This window comes from Cupressus sempervirens, chromosome 3 (assembly GCF_028749045.1).
Source record: "Cupressus sempervirens isolate cs-2001-9-10 chromosome 3, ASM2874904v1, whole genome shotgun sequence".
Taxonomy (NCBI): Eukaryota; Viridiplantae; Streptophyta; class Pinopsida; order Cupressales; family Cupressaceae; genus Cupressus; species Cupressus sempervirens.
The window spans coordinates 960,457,625-960,476,659 of NC_143120.1; positions in this window are offsets into that span (position 1 = coordinate 960,457,625).

Here is a 19,035-nt window from a genome sequence, read left to right on the forward strand (position 1 = left end):
TTGATATAGATCTACTCAGTAGGAGATAGGTTTTGATACAAAGTATAGTGTAGAATAGATCAAGAAACTCAAGGGAGTTATAAGATTTTGAGGCATAAGTCATGTTGTAAAATTTTGATATTTTGAAATTTTGTATAGAATCTGAATAATCATTTGTGTTATGCTCATAAAAACAAGAGTATTAACGTATCACCAAATGTTTTTGACACTCATGGGAAAGGGGGAGATTTTTAATCTCAAATTGTTTTTGACAAGTGAGTCTCTATACACTTAATTCATTTACTTAGTTCATACAACATATCAACTAGTGCATGTCAATTAAACAATGAATGTCAACTCACTCATGTGCCAAGTCACTCAAGTGCCAAGTAGATAGTATGTGCTGACTAATTCAAGAGCTAAGAATGTAGTGCATGTTGAGTCATTTAGATGTTGAGTGATATTATTAAAGTTAATTGATGCCAAGCATTACGGACTTCAGATGCTGAGTAACATAGTTTTGTCATAGTTTTTTGTGTTGGTGTTTGAAAATGCTAGAGGGTTTTCAATTATCCCCATGACAATATGACATATCTAGGGGCAGCTAATACCCATTCTCAACATATCATTTTAGACATAGGGCCAACTATAAGGCTTGACCCTTCTTTTACTTTAGGCTCTACTAAACCTAGGTAGGTAGAACTCAGATTCAAATGATACTGTACCTATGCAAAAACATATCCCTAAATCTATTAAGCACATTCTACCCTTATTTCTCCTAATGACTCATGAAATGACACAGATCTATAGTAGCTAAATGCAAAGATATGGATGTCATAAGCTGAGTGAGGGTTAAACATTTAGGTCCTTCAACATGAAAGGGAAAGAACATTTAATTAATAATGTTGAATTCAGCAAAACCCCTAATATGAAGCAACAAGAACTAACCCTGTAGCTGATCAGTGTCTTAACCATTGGGAAAATCCATGAATCAGATGCATACATATGGATATCTAACACCAATTTGTATCTTCAAATATCTTATCTATCCATTCAACTTGTAAATAGACATCCATGTTCAATCTGAATCTCATTCTTACATGATATCCTTCTCAATAAACTTGTAACCCTGTTGATTCCCTGAAGCATTTACATAACTCCTTGAATCATAAGCAACAATAAAACAACATACAACCTTAAGGGACTGCAACTATGACCTAAGCTCTTTGTTCAAAGATCATAAAACATTGAAAACTCACTGAGACTGGAGACAAGAATCAGAATGGAACTAATGAAAATTTTCTGCTCTTTGTATTATTTCCTTGAAATTATACAATCATATGCATGAAATGAAAAACATGAAACAACCTAACAGATCTAAACTATCTGTATTAACCTTCTTAATGCTGTTCATACAAGAGAGAATGTGCTGAAAAAAATGGTTTCATAGTAAAACACTAAAACCCTACTTGTATTACCCAGAGAAAACTGCCAACCCCTACAATGAATGAAAGATAGAGAGATATAAGAGAGGATGAATTCCTAGATTTGATCTATGCTCAACATGTGTCCACTTGGAATCCAATCCATTGCAACTATACAACTTCTCTCTGCTCTCTCCCATGCTGATCTGATTTGGTTTCATTATTTTTCTATTATTGATTTGCAAAATATCTTAGCTAAATGATGAAATCCCTGGTTTGCCAAAATATCTGAACCTAAATGTGCACATCTTTGAAATAACAAATAACCATTTAAATTTTTGTTTTTTCCCCTACCCTCTGACTTCGGGTCAACCCTCTGTTGACTTATTGCCACATGGCAATGTTCGATTGGCCAACCTCTCGAATGCAGTGCCATGTCATCACTAGGTGGGCTCGGTGCCATGTGGTGCATCTTCACTTCCTCACATTCTTTAAATCCTGAGCATTTTAGTTTTGCGGGTTTGCACTGACCGTTAGATTGTGACACATGTCACAATCTAATGCCTTCATCTAAAATTGCACTTCTCCACCACATCACCATGCGCTGAGACTTGATGACACATGGTAGATTTCTGCATGCCCACATTATTTAACCTCCAATCCCTTTGTTCTTGTCGGGGTGCATTGTTCGTCCATCTCACCACATGGTGCAATCATGTGCATCTGCCTAAACCTGCATGTCTTTTGCCACATCACTGATAATTGGGACCAACTTGCTATTTAGCACCACCCTGCATTCTGACAATATTTATCTAGTGATCACTTTGGAAATGTTAGTGTGTGCCCGCCCTCGAATCTAGACACGTGGAAACATCTGGTGCATTTGGGTTTTGGGCATCTTTCCTGTGTCTTCATTTAAAATTATATTCCATTTGCACACCTGCTAGACATCCAAGTCAAGTCCCACAGTGCATGATTCTTGGCTTCCAAAAGCCTCTAGTCTTTAACACATCATTAATAGTGTGTGGTTTTCTATTTAAACAAAAAGGTAACCCACCCACAAAGAATGTGGGATAAAACAATTTCAATGATTTTCCCTCTTTGTTAATGGATGGACCTTCACCTATTTCTTTCATGGTGCCTTTCCTCCTAAGCTAGCTCCTATTTGAATGAGATGGGTGCTCCTTTCTCTATAGATTATGTGAATCATTGTTGATGTTGGCTCCCATGGTGGCTTTCACTCTTCATCAAGCTCCCCTTTACCTTTTGTGCATGTAAAATTCCCAATGCAATGCGTGAATCTCCCTACGCTCATGTTCTCCTTTTCTTGTAGTGGATCTCTTTGGATTTATGCATGGGGCTTCTTTTAGAGGGGCATTTTGACTGCTCTGGCCTCCTTTCTTTCTTATCTCTAGGTTGGGTTTTTCTCAGATGTCTCCTTGCCTTGTCTTTTTCAGTCATCCTCTAGCCTTTTCTTATGTGTCTTGAATGTGGCATGCTCTCTGCATTATTGATGGACTCCTCTGTGCTTGGGTGAGTTGTGTTCTACTGGCCACGACTTCTTTTTCATGTCCCTACCACTTTGACTATGGTTCTGACTAGGTGTCTTCATAAAATGTTTCCTGCATGCAAAAATGTGCCCCTGCTTTTGCAATTTGATGTGTTCTTGTTTAACATGAGCCTTCTAACTTCCTTTGGTGCCATAGGTTTTCATCTTTATTTAGGCATCATGCTCGAAGTTAATTGATTCCCCTCCTCCTTTACACATAGGTCTCCCCTACCTCATTTCCAAATGTCACTACTTCTACAAATGCCTGACCATACAAACCTTTCTAGCCCTTTCATCAAAAAGGGGAAAGAATGGGAAAATGGGTTCCTTGGAAGCAATTTCATCCTTGAAAAGTATAGGGATTCCATGGAGATCACCAAGAACTACTCCTTCTTTTAACCTCTTACATCTACTCTCTTTAGCCAGTAGGAGAGCACCAAGATTCACTTCAATAACAACATGGAGTTGGGGATTAAGTTTTTGGATGTGATGGAGATAGAATTGTATAAGGTTCATGAAGGTAAGCCTGCTTGCCTTGAATTATGACTAAATTTTTAGAATGGTTTTTTCTATGGAGAAAAGAGTATTTTAAAAACCTTTAACATTCTAGCAAGTGTTATGAGAAAAGAATAGTGCTAGCAAATAGAACTGTAAGAAGATGTGGCATGTCATTTCTCCATAATTGGGTACAATTTAGAACATAATAATTGAAGTCTTCTATTTTGAAGATTGAAACTCATCTTCATTTCATTTTTCTTTCACAAACAAGACCTTTAATTTCATCTTTTTTCCTAAGGTGGGTTTGAGTGGGCAAGCCAAAATCCTTAAAAAATTTGTTCTTCTATTGTAGATTCATTTTCCACATGGTAGAATTCTTCTTTAGTAGAAGTAAGAGCCTCTTCATATATTTCAACATTTTTTTGCAATCCTTCATGCTCTAACTCTAATTAGCTTCTTGGAGGGAACTCCCTCATTTTCTCAGAAGTCATTATTGATCAATTTACTCTTCATCTTATCAATTTGGCAAAAATTAGACGGGCCCCAAAGTGGGTCTGACTAAAATTTTTTTGTTTTCAAACAAGTGACATAGTAAATTGATCCATCAACCATCTCAAACTGTCTAAAATCAAATTTGAACGCTGATTTATCATTAAAAACTTTTTAAAATCATTTTCGCACCATAGTGAAATTTGTGTCAGGAGGCCCATTGCCTGGCTTTAAAAATTGATCTAAACATCTGACTTGGCTCTGAGATCTGACACACTAACTCTTTGTTCTACATACTTGCACCTTTTCAAATCTTGTCTCATGAAAAATTTGGGATCAAAAGATATTCGTTGTCAAAGTTGACCCTTCAGAACTTCTTGCAAGAAAGCACATCAACAAACACTAAATTTGATTCAGAATTGGTTTTGAAAACTAGGTAAACTGACACTTGGGAGAACAAAAATTGGGGTGTTTTTTCACTATCATGATGAGAGTATAAATCTATGATTTTGACTCATGATAAATAACAAGATGCATTTGGTGAGCAGTCAAAGTGAGCTACTTGGATTTTTCAGATAGACAATAGCAGAAAAGTGATTTTTGCAAATGGAATGGCCTTGGGAAAGTGTGCAGACAGATTCGTCATGACTTGCAAACTGACACACTTAAATTATTTTTAGTGGAAAATATAGTGTTAGAATTCATTTGATCTCACTCATCATAGATTAGGATATATAATGCCATGAACAGGGGTACTAGACAATCTGCAATTGCTGACACTAGTAAAAAGATAGAAATTGTGTTTGGAATTGCATTTGAAAACTGATCAAACGGATTTGTCATAAGCTAAAAATTGAAACATAATAATTCTTTGACATATACAATGTAACACAAAAGGAATTTCAGCATTTTAGTCAACTGGTCAAAAGTTATAACATGTCAAACAGGGCTTCCCAGAATTTTGAACTAATTGCATCAACACGACAATATTAAATGACCAAATTTGAGGGAGTCAAAACCTAGTCAAATGGAATTCAAATGACTCAAAATCTAAAAAATAGGTTCTCAGATATGGACACTAGACATTCCCAAAGTGGTAATCCATGAAAGATTTTTGGGTGAGAGATATTCACTTGCAAACATAGCCTCATGTCATTGTTTGACACTTACGTGAAAAATGTAGAATTGACATTTTCTCAAAATGGGATCTCACGGAATAGCTCAGAATGGAAATTTAACATCATGGAACATGTAGACGCACTAAATGTAAGGTATTAGAAACATTAAACACATTAGGGGTCTCAAAGGTACAGCCCGATACATAGGCATTTAAAAGGCATTTATAGGGCTTAATCTCTTCAAAGGTGCTCAAAATTGGGGCTACAATTTTGAGTGCCAACAGTGGCTCTTTCTAGGGATGCATGTCCCTTGTGGACATGGAAAGGATTCAAATCTCTGGGAGAAGCAGACCACACACCTGAAACAAAAAAACTCTCTCTTGAACAACTTTATTGAAAACAAACAACAACTAGCACTACTATGTACAAGCAATGGCCCCAGGCCACCAAAAAGTTTCAAAACTCTTTACCTCTTTCATACACTTGATTTTCATTTACATTCTCCTCAGGTAAACTGAAATTTTCATTTCCATTTGTTTCACCTAGCACATCAACATTTACAATCAGCTCATTAGGCAAAACAAAACTATCATCATCTTCATAGTGCATATAAAAATTAGACATACTTTCTTCATCTTGCTCACTATGAAAATATGAATCATCATGATCATAGAAACTAACAACAAATTAAAACTTATCACTACTAACTGAATCATGGATTCCTTCAACCGGAAACACAAAAGTTTGGTACTCTATTTCATTCAACAAGTTACATGAATCAATTTGTAACTCGCCTTGTGCCTCCGGGTGTGAAGAAAATGTAAAATCTGATTTCTCCTCATTTGCAATATCAGTACTCCATAAATCAGATTGAACATATGTTTTATTATCTTCATATTCTAACAAATGATTAGATACTAAATCACAAGATTCATCATGAAATTTCCTTCTAACAATATGCTGATCCGTATAAAAAATTTCCTCAAACAACTCATTAGGATAAACCATTTCATTAGTATTACTTTTCTTTTCATATGAGCTATCTAAATGTATCTCATCTTCATGAAAATGAGAAAAACATGAATCAGCAATTGACCTTATCTCTACATCTTCATTCTCAACATAGAAGTTGTCATGTGTATCAATGAATGAAATACCATTACATAAACCTCCCAAACTTGACAAAGCATATTCTGAAACTATATTTCTTTCAGCATCAAATTTAGGGCAAATGACTTCACCACATGAATTTGCATAGCGTGTCAAAACAAAAGCATCCTTAGATTGGTTAGCATACCTTCCAAAATCATGAGCCAACTAGTATAAAATCTCATCAACACTTAACAAGATTTAACTACTAGTTTCTTCTCCTTGGCTAAGATCATTATTTGGATGGCTTGGCACATTTGTAACAGTAAACTCATTAGTAATATATTTTGAAAAATCAGAATTTTGATTATCCCATAGATCTTCTTCTTTAGACAATACCTCAACAACTGGCATCGTAACACAATCACATTCATCACTAGAAGAAAGACTATTATTGCCATTATATTTTTCCTTTTCTTGACAATCATCATCATAAAAAGATGAATCCACATTATGTCTATTATCAAATTGCTGATTACTATCCTCTGATTCATAAAATTTAGACTCCTCATATTCATTATCATTTTCAACAGAGTCATTACATTCGCTAACATTTGACTCATTGGCCATTAAAGCACTTTCAACCTCCATGATAAAATCTTGGATTTCATGAATCTTATCTAATCTTATATTGGCTGGCCAATCAATCGAACGTGGCATAAAAACTTCTAAGAGTACCACTAGCCAGGAAGACTCCTTAGATCTGAAAAACTCATCAAGATTCATAACTACTAATTTGAACTTCATATAAATTTGAAATCCACTAAGACCCTTAATATTAGCAATTGTACTACTTAACATTAAGATAGTCTTATCATGAATCTTTCTTTTCAATCTAGCAATATTTACACAAACACTTTCAAGAGTTGGCACATCACTTTCAGACCTAGACTTAGAATCCATGTTATAAAATTTTAAAAATTCTACCTCTTTTTCTTAGTGCTAAAACCACTAGATGGAGCCAACCATTTTGTTTATTCAATTTTCATGACAGACAAATATATGAAAATTGAGATACCTTTATGTGTTGGTATTTGAAACCTCAGATCTGCTATTTGGCATAGGTGCAAGCATGAAAAGCATCACACCATAGATAGAATCCTTTGTAGAGTCACCACCTCCTTGAAGAGGAAAATGAAATCACCATAGTGATTCACCTTTTGAAATCAATTATATTAGCAGATACAAACAACCACATAAACCCTTAATCAAGAAACTTTACTTCCTCTTTCCAAAAACACTAGATCTGCCCATGAATACTGAAAGCCTTTGATATTTCAAACAAACCATGCGCTGGCACAGAGATTTTGACTAGAGTTGCCACTCACATTTAGTGAGAAATATTTTGAAACTATTTATCACTTGTAAATTCTGAACCAAACCTTCAATACAAGAAATCTTGCATATTCATGATTTGTAGTAGATCTATACAACCTTCTACTAAATAAATTTCTTCAAATACACTTCAAAAACTTAAACACATTAGTTGAAACTCAATCCAATGAAGTTTATGAAACCTATCAACTATTCTCCTCCTCTTAGTGCTAAGAATCACCCGATGAGAACATACTTCTTAACAATCAATTTTAATGAAAAGAAAATATATGAAAATAAGAATACCTTAAGATCCAGATGACTGAAAGTTCTCTATCCACTAATTACAATAGCAGACCCAAAATATTACCAAATCCTTACTGAACCTATTGAACTAGCACATTAGAAATATTACCTGTTTCAACCTCTTCGAATCTACTATTCTCATGCAACAAATAATCACAATTCATGCATAAAACTTCATTGGTATAGAGATTAAATTTGAGTCACCACTCACATTAAGTGAGACATGAATTGCATTAGTCCTAAAGATACCACAAACTGATTTGAAAAAATAGCAAATAGAAGAAGAATCTTCAAATTTATCTCGACTTTGAAACTTCTACACAAAGCTGAAACATAACTTTCTTGACTCTGAAATTACAACAACAACTCACAAATCTGAACTGAGTGAAGGTATATTCATTTCTCAACACAATTTACATTCAATTTTAGAACTACTACTGTACGAGAATAAAGCTTACTGGGGAACATGAAAATCAGCAAGGATGTGAACAACACCTCACAACCCCACTGTTGTAGCAACACTTTCCTGATGTATTGAAACTTGTTTTTAAATTCTCAAGGTTTGTCCATTATATAGATTCAATACACTCCCCCAACAGAGTCACCATTTTGTTGGTGTTTGAAAATGCTGGAGGGTTTTCAATTATCTCCATGAGAATATGACATATCTAGGGGAAGCTAACTCCCATTCTCAACATATCATTTCAGACACAAGGCCAACTATAAGGCTTGACCCTTCTTCTACTTCAGGCTCTGCTAAACCTAGGTGGGTAGACCTCAAATTCAAATGATACTGTACCAGTGCAAAAACATATCCTTGAATCTATTAAGTAGATTTTACCCTTATTTCTCCTAATGACTCATGAAATGACATAGATCTACAGTAGCTAAATGCAAAGCTATGGATCTCATAAGCTAAGTGAGGGTTAAACATTTATGTCCTTCAACATGAAAGGGAAAGAACATTTAATTAATAATGTTGAATTCAGCAAAACCCCTCATATGCAGAAAAAAGAACTAAGTAACCCTATAGCTGATTAGTGCCTTAACCATTGGACAAATCCATGAATTAGATGCATACATATGGATATCTAATACCTATTTGTATCTTTAGATATCTGATCTATCCATTTAACTTGTAAATAGACATTCATGTTCAATCTGAATCTCATTCTTACATGATATCCTTCTCAATAAACTTGCAACCCTGTTGATTCACTGAAGCATTTACATAACTCCTTGGGTCATAAGCAACAACCATTTAACTTGTAAGTAGATAGTATGTGCTGACTAATTTAGGAGCTAAGAAAGTAGTGCATGTTGAGTCATTTAGATGTTGAGTGATATTATTAAAGTTAATTGATGCCAAGCATTAGGGACTTCAAATGCTGAGTAACATAGTTTTGTCATAGTTTTTTGTGTTGGTGTTTGAAAATGCTGGAGGGTTTTCAATTATGCCCATGAGAATATGACATATCTAGGGGCAGCTAACATCCATTCTCAACATATCATTTTAGACATAGGGCCAACTATAAGTCTTGACCCTTCTTTTACTTCAGGCTCTGCTAAACCTAGGTGGGTAGACCTCATATTCAAATGATATCGTACCAGTGCAAAAACATATCCCTAAATCTATTAAGCACATTCTACCCATATTTCTCCTAATGACTCAGGAAATGACACAGATCTATAGTAGTTAAATGCAAAGCTATGGATCTCATAAGCTGGGTGAGGGTTAAACATTTAGGTCCTTTAACATGAAAGGGAAAGAACATTTAATTAATAATGTTGAATTCAGCAAAACCCCTAATATGTAGCAACAAGAACTAAGTAACCTTGTAGCTAATCAGTACCTTAACTATTGGGCAAATCTATGAATCAGATTCGTACATATGGATATTTGATACCTATTTGTATCTTTAGATATCTGATCTATCCATTTAACTTGTAAATTGACATCCATGTTCAATCTAAATCTCATTCTTACATGATATCCTTCTTAATAAACTTGCAACCTTGTTGATTCCTTGAAGCATTTACATAACTCCTTGAGTCATAAGCAACAATAAAACAACATATAGCCTTTAGGGACTGCAACTATGACCTAAGCTCTTTGTTTAAGGATCATAAAACATTGAAAACTCATTGAGACTAGAGACAAGAATCAGAATGGAACTAATGAAATTCTTTTTCTCTTTGTATTATTTCCTTGAAATTTTACAATCATATGCATGAAATGAAAAACATGAAACAACCTAACAGATCTGAACTATATGTATTAACCTTCTTAATTCTATTCATACAAGAGAGAATGTGCTAAAGAAAATGGTTTCACAATAAAACACTAGAACCCTACTTGTATTACCCAGAGAAAACTGCCAACCCCTACAATGAATGAAAGATAGAGAGATATAGGAGAAGATGAATTCCCAGATCTGATCTATGCCTAACATCTATCCTCTTGGAATCTAATCCGTTACAACTGAACAACTTTTCTCTCCTCTCTCCCATGCTGATCTAATTTGGTTTCATCATTTTTCTATTATTGATTTGAAAAATATCTTAGCTAAATGATGAAATCCCTTGTTTGCCAAAATATCTGATATGCCTTATGAAAATGCTGGTGAAAACCCCATTTAACTAACTTAGAAATGAACCCCACTTCATTTTCACTATTGGTTACTAATCTTGTAACTACATTTTAAATTTTAACTCATTCAGCTGAGAAGGCCCCAAATTTCACATTTTTGGTTATAACTTGAACTGATGAATCCTTGTGCAAAAACTAACTCCAAAATCAAAAAAATTCAAATTCTCATGATTTTGGGGATATATAATATCGCTATGTTAGCCTCTCGGAAACACCTTAAAACTTTGTTTGAAAATGTCCCCCTCTGGCAGGGTTCTGATTTGCAATTGAATTTTCATTTTTGTTTTTTTTTTAATTTCAAAAATTTAAAAAGATCTAAAGTCTCAACTTTAGAAACAGACCCTTTTTTTTTATAAAAAAAATCTAAACCTGAACGTGCACATCTTCGAAATAACAATTTTAAAATGACCATTTAAAATTTGGTTTTTTCCCCTACCCTCTGACTTTGAGTCAACCCTCTATTGACTAACTACCATGTGGTAGTGTTTGATTGGCTGACCTCTTGAATACAGTGCCACATCATCATTGGGTGGGCTTGGTGCCATGTGGCACATCCCTGCTTCCCCGCATTCTTTAAATCCTAAGCATTTTAGTTTTGCTCGTTTGCATTGAACGTCAAATCATGACATGTGTCACAATTTGATGCCTTCATCTAAAATTGCACATCTATGCCATGTCACCATGTACTGAGACCTGATGACACGTGGCAAATTTTTGCATGCCCACATTATTTAACCTCCGATCACTATGTTCTTGCGGGGGTGTACTGTTCATCCATCTTGCCATGTGGTGTGGTCCTGTGCATCTGCTTGAACTTGCATGTCTTCTACCATGTCACTGACAACTAGGACCCGCTTGCCACATGGAACCACCCCGCATTCTCACAATATTTATCTAATGATCACATTAGAAATGCGGGCATGCGGTTGCCCTCAGATCTGGACACATGGCAACATTTGGTGCATCTGGGTTTTGGGTGCCACATCATCTTTCCTATGTCTTCATTCAAAATTATGTTCCATTTGCACACCAGCTAGACATCCACGTCGGGTCCCACAGTGCATGATTCTTGGCTTCCAAAAGCCTTTAGTCTTTAAGACATCATTAATAGTGTGTGGTTTTCTATTTTTAAAAAAAAGATAACCCACCCACAAAGAATGTGGGATAAAACAATTTCAATGATTTTCCCTCTTTGTTCATGCGTGGACCTTCACCTATTCTTTTCATGGTGCCTTTCCCCATAACCTAGCTCCCATTTGAATGAGATGGGTGCTCCTTTCTTTGCAGATTATGTGAATCAATGCTGACGTTGACTCCCATGGCGGCTTTCACTCTTCATCAAGCTCCCCTTTACCTTTTGTGCATGTGAAATTCCCATTGCAAATGTGTGAATCTCCCTACATGCATGTTCTCCTTTTCTTGTAGTGGCTCTCTTTGGATTTATACATAGGGCTTCTTTTAGAGGGGCATTTTGACTGCTCTGGCCTCCTTTGTTGCTTGACTCCAGGTTGGGTTTTTCTCAAATGTCTCCTTGCCTTGTCTTTTTTAGATGCCCTCTGGCATTTTCCTTTGTGTCTTGAACATGGCATGCTCTCTGTATTATTGGTGGACTCCTTTGTGCTTGGGTGAGTTGTCTCCTACTGGCTGTGGCTTCTTTTTCATCTCCTTACTGCTTTGACTATAGGTTTGACCAGGCATCTTCATAAAATGTTTCCTCCATGCAAAAATCTGCCCTTGCCTTTGCAATTTGATGTGTTCTTGTTTAATGTGAGCCTTCTAACTTCCTTTGGTGTTGTAGGTTTTCATCTTTATTTAGGCATCATGCTCGAAGTTGATTAACGCCCTTCCTCCTTTACACATGGGTCTCCCTTGCCTTGTTTCCAAATGTCGCTTCCTCTACAAATGCCTAACCATAAAAACCTTTCCAGCCCTTTGATCAAAAAGGGGAAAGAATGGGCAAATAGGTTCCTTAGAAGCACTGTCATCCCTGACTAGTACAGGGATTCCATGGAGATCACCAAGAATTGCTCCTTCATTTAACCTCTCTACATCTGCTCTCTTTAGCCAGTAGGAGAGCATTAGGATTCACTTCAATAACAGAATGGAGTTGGGGATTAAGTATTTGGATGTGATGGAGATAGAATTTTATAAGGCTCGTGGATGTAAGCCTGCTTGCCTTGAATTATGAGTGAATTTGTAGAATGATTTTTTCTATGGAGAAAAGAGTATTTTAGAAATCTTTAACATTTCAGCAAGTGTTATGAGAAAAGAACATCACTAGAAAATAGAACTATAAGAAGAGGTGGCACATCATTTCTCCATAATTGGGTACAATTTAGAACATAATAATCCAAGTCTTCTATTTTGAATATTGAAACTCATCTTCATTTCCTTTTTTTTTAACAAAAAAGACCTTTAATTTCATCTTTTTTCCTAAGCTAGGTTTGAGTGGGCAAGCCAGAATCCTTTAAAAGTTTTTTCTTCTATTCCAAATTCATTTTCCACATGGCAGAACTCTTCTTTAGACAAAGTAAGAGCCTCTTCATATTTGTCAACATTTTGTTGCAATCCTTCACGCTCTAACTCTAATTAGCTTCTTGAAGGGAACTCCCTCATTTTCTCAGAAGTCATTATTGATCAATTTACTCTTCATCTCATCAATTTGGCAAAAATTAGTTAGGCTCCAAAGTGGGCCTGGCTAAAAAAAAATTCATTTCTGAACAAGTGACATAGCAAACAGATCCATCGATCATCTCAAACTGTCTAAAATCAAATTTGAATGCTGATTGATCATTAAAAAAAAATTTAAACCATTTCTACACCACTATGAAATTTGTGTTAGGAGGTATGTTGCCTAGCTTTAAAAATTGATCTGAACATCTGACTAGGCTCTAAGATCTAACACACTAACTCTTTGTTCTGCATACTTGCACCTATCAAATCTCATCTCATGACAAATTCAGGGTCAAAAGATATTCACTGTCAAAGTTGACCCTTCAGAACTTCCTGCAAGAAAGCACATTAGAAAACACTAAATTGAACTTAGAATCAGTTTTGAAAACTAGGCAAACTAACACTTGGGAGAAAAAAATCTACGATGTTTGTTCACTATCATGAGGAGAGTATAAATCTATGATTTTGGCTCATGATGAATAATAGGATGCATTTGGCGAGTAGTCAAAGTGAGCTACTTGGAGTTTGCAGATTGAGACAATAGCAGAAAAGTGATTTTTGCAAATGGAATGGCCTTGGGAAAGTGTGCAGACGTATTCGTCATGACTTGCAAACTGATGCACTTAAAGTATTTTTAGAGGACAACACAGTGATAAAATTCATTTGATCTCACCTATCATGGGTTAGGAGATATATTTCCATGAATAGGGGTACTGGACAATCTGCATTTGCTGACACCAGTAAAAAGATAGAAATTGCGTTTGGAATCGCATTTGAAAACTTATCAAACAGATTCATCATAAGCTGAAACTTGAAACATAATAAGTCTTTGACATCTACAATTCAATGCAAAAGGAATTTTAGCATTTTGGTGAACTGGTCAAAAGTTATAATATGTCAAATAGGGCTTCCCAAAATTTTGAACTAATTGCATCAGCACGACAATATTAAATGACCAACTTTGAGGGAGTTAAAACCCAGTCAAACAGACTCGAGACTACTCAAAATCTGAAACATAGGTTCTTAGGTATGGACACTACACATTACCAAAGTGGTAAGTCATGAAACATTTCTGGGTGTGAGATATTCACTTACAAACATAGCCTCATGTCGTTGTTTGACACTTAAGTGAAAAATGCAGAATTGACATTTGCTCAAAACGGGATCTCACGGAGTAGCGCAAAATGGAAATTTAACATCATGGAACATGTAGACGCACTAAATGTAGGGTGTTAGAAACATTAAACACCTTAGGGGTCTCAAAGGTATAGCCAAGTACATAGGCATTTAAAAGGCATTTATAGGGCTTAATCTCTTCAAAGTTGCTTAAAATTGGGGCTACAATTTTGAGTGCCAACAGTTTGTATTGGTACAAAATACTATGTAAACTACTTTTGAGATGACTTGAGGATTAAATTATGACATTTTGTTGATAAGGATGAATCTTAATAGGGAATCCTTATGTATTACATGCACCCAGTTAGGTAAAGGGAAGGTTTAAGTGGAAATATGGATGAATCAGAACCATTGATTCATACCTAAACCTAAGTCACCTATGTCTTCTTAAGGAGGAAAAAACCTAAATTTCTTATGAGTGGAATGGGAATGAACAAATTATCAAGGAGATTTTTCACATGGGCAAACCAAGACATTCATGGTGACCAAGGTATTATAATCTAAATTGTATTGCAAAATCAATTAAAGCAGAATATAGGAAAGGAAAAATGAACAACAAAGATACATATGATCAAGAAGGATCAAGTATACATTAGTATAGAGGTGATCTATCATCAAGCAATAGAGTGCTAATTGTAGGATCATTGTTGAGACATTCTAATAGGTAAATTAGTCAAATCCCTTTAAAAAGTAGTCGTAATAGGTTATATTGAAATCCTCTAACAAGGTGCTTACTTAATTGTGAGTTGAAGTCCTTTAATCAAGAACACTTCTAACAGGGTGTTGAAATCCTTTAACAAGGTGAGATCTAACAATCTTTGTAAGCCTTTAATAGGGAAGACCTTTCGCAGGGTAGATCATGTTTCATGATCAAACATTGTAACCTTCATTGGATACACTTTATTACTATAATAGTGAAGAGTTGTTGGTGTCATCCCCACCCTAGTTTCACCTTCTCATTGGAGGTTTTCTTGGTAATCATATCTTGTGCCATATTTGTGTGAATGCTTACTTGTTTACAAACTTTATACATATATCCTTTCCATGGTATTTCAGTTTACTTACTGAAAAGATGAGAAGGATATGTAGTGAATATTTTATGGGTTAACATTTAAAGCATTGATTCATCCCTTGTTAATGGATTTTAACACTCTAATCTAAGAATGTCTCCTTGTTAGAGGCTTTGCAATAAACCAATTAAGGCTACCCTTCAAAGGGATTTTAGACAACTACAATGATAAGAAAGTAATAGAATTAATGATAATTTTTAATTTGCATTGACTTGATATATCATATCTAATGAAGTTCATCAACATAACACCATACCATTCATTGTTTAGAATGTCTCCTTGTTAGAGGCTTTGCAATAAACCAATTAAGGCTACCCTTCAAAAGGATTTTAGACAACTACAATGATAAGAAAATAATAGAATTAATGATAATTTTTAATTTGCATTGACTTGATATATCATATCTAATGAAGTTCATCAACATAACACCATACCATTAATTTTTCTTCATCCTTCTTCTTCTACTCTGATAAACCATGTTTCTCCTCCCTCCCTCCCTCCCTCCCTCCCTCCCTCCCTCCCTCTCTCTCTCTCTCTCTCTCTCTCTCTCTCTCTCTCTCTCTCTCTCTCTCTCTCTCTCTCCCTTATTTCATTGTCACTTTTATATTTCTTCAAAATCCTAACATAAAACATACAATATTAAAGACATCTTCCCTCCCCCCCCCCCCTCTCTCTCTCTCTCTCTCTCTCTCTCTCTCTCTCTCTCTCTCTCTCTCTCTCTCTCTCTCTCTCCCTCCCTTATTTCATTCTCACTTTTTTAATTCTTCAAAATCCTAACATAAAACATACAATATTAAAGACATCTTCATCGTGAAAGTAGAAACTTATTGAATAATCTTTTAACACTTAATCTAGAAACTTCCCTTTTCTTTTCAACTTTACTAATAAAAGATAACTTCATTGATAAGACATAAGTATCCAATAATCTTCATCATTATGATAAGATAACTATTTTCACTAACCATTCCATTTTTTACTTGACAAGGTGCTTATGTATTGCTTCTTGGAAATTTCAACTAATAAATCCCTAAAAGATATAATAAAAACATGAAATATTATGTCAATTATTTGATATCAATTACAAATAATATAACTAAATAATATAGTTCTTAGATTTCTTCTAAGTTCTTAGAAACTTTTAATTCAATTATGCCAATAATCTCCCCCTTTAGCATTGATAGCTAACCAATTAGCAATGTTAACATATGCCTCTATTGAACTTACCCATTTAATATGATCTATCTTTATTATTATCTTTGACTCCTTGTTATTTTCTCTAACATATCTTTTTCTTGTGTCTTTCTCCCCCTTTGACATACCTTTGATAAAATTTATCACATTCTAATGTTCATGTTATTCCTATGTACCCTCTTTTCTAATTACTCCACTCTGGAGCAGCCAATGTCTTCATCAGTTCATATAAAAATGTTCTATTGATTTCCTCATAAACTGATGCATACTGTATATTCCTAGTTGACTTCCAATAAGGGTACAACCCCTAGTCTACTTCTTAAATGCTCAAAACTATCTCTTGTTAGTGGCTTGGTAAAGATATCAATAAATTGTTCATTAGTTGGAATGTTCTCCAATATGACTTCTTTATTATGTAGTTTCTCTCTTTAAAAATGATACTCTATGGCTTTGTCTTTAGTTATTGAGTAAATTGCTATATTTATGGAAATGTTGATGACACTAGTTTTATCATAGTGTATAAATATAGATTTTTCCATTGCTTCTTGTATACCTTCCATAATTTTTTTCATCCATACAACCTATTGGCAATTGATTGCAATTTTTATATACTCTACTTCTCCTATTGATTATGACATATAGTTTTTCTTTTTGCTGATCCAAAAAACTAACCTTTTGTTGCCAAATTTTATGTTCCATTCCCTTTTTCTCTAAGTTGTAGTCAATTAAATATAATGCCTTGAGCCTAAGTCTAGGTCACCTTTAGGAAGATCTTCTTCTCATCTACCCATCAAATAAACCATGCAGGAAATCATCTGAGAAATAAAATGGTCAAAGGTCTAGGTGATAAGAGTTTTGTAGGGTCTATTTACACATTCCTCTAATGAGAAAGAGGTATGAAACTCCATCTATCTATTGTTCCATATTCAAGAGCATGTTGGAGGTGAAGATTCACATTAATCTACAGTTGAATGGAAAACACCCTGGTGAAAGGTAGTAAGAGTAAGCATGAAAATCCAATCAATGATGTAGAATACATACAAATCACCATGTCATGTAAAGAAAAGTAAGAAGAAAAATAAAGTACACAATTGGTTGTTAAAAAGTCAAAATGTGGCATTTGGCATTTGGATCCATGTGATCATGATCATTGATCTAGATTAAGGTCAACAATGCATCTTTATATCAATGATCTCCCCTACAAGTACAAGGTCATTTAAGAAAATATCCCAAGATAGCACACATGTTGTCACATGTTAGAAATGAAGGCAGGCACAAGATGTTATGAAATAATGATAGGTGGCAAGTGGGCCCATAATCAATTCTTTCCAAGGACAAAGTAAAGGAAAGAGATCATCCTAAAGGGTTTAATCCTAAAAAAAAATAAAAAAGTGCCATGTGTCAAGAGAAGGTAAAGGTTTTTTCTTTGTCAACATGATTATGACAATCCATCTAGAAATAAGGAAAGATATATCAACGATGGTAATTTAAACATCAGTGTCTATTAGAATATGAAGATGTAGTTGATGGAGTAGAAGGAAGATTGAATATTTCTAAGGGTAATCCAAGCATTAGAAAACCCATGCGTAGTGTTGGTTGTTCAAGAGGAAGGTCAACCACCAAGATCATACCACAAATATCATGTGACACTTCATTATCAGCCTTATCTTTACAATTTATTCTTCCCTCTCTTATGTATGATTATGTAATGGGTGACTATTATTTTGTACTATTTTAAACAGTTTAAGTGCTTTGAATTGTAATGGCCAAGTTTCTAAAGGCCTATAAATATAACTTTCATAGTTAATACATATATCAAATATTCTATGCAAATTCTCCTCCTATATTTCTAGAGAATAAGTGAGAATCGAGAGGTTGTATGAAATGGAGGATTTGATTGATTGCTACCACTAGGTCTTTCTATGCCTCTAGCTAAGCTAACCAAGCATAGTAAAGTAGTCTCTATAGGATTGTAGGATAGATGTATTTGAACTTGGTGATATCTTACTAGGTTCCATTTTAGTGGAGGGTTATTAGTCAAGGTGGATTCAATTAAATTTTTATTGTGCATCTCTACTCTTTCCTTAGAATGTACTTCATCAAGTCCAATCTACTCTTAGAAGTAGGAGTAGATTTTAGAGAGCTTCAATCTGATTTTTGATAACTATTCTACTTGTCATAAGTTACCCAAATATTATCCTACCTAGGTTGTTTGTGTTTGTAAACAATATGGTTTATCCTCTTCTGCTCTCAAGTTAAGAGAATACCCCCATCCCAATGGTCTATTAAAGACACAATTCATTGCATATCTTGCATATAAGAGAGTTATACCTTATAATTTAGCGGGTAGTGATATAACACATGTAATAACCCATTTTTTCCTGACATCCTTTTGTTCCTGACATTCTGGGCATCTAGATTCAACTTTAACCCAAGTTTGCAAGACTGA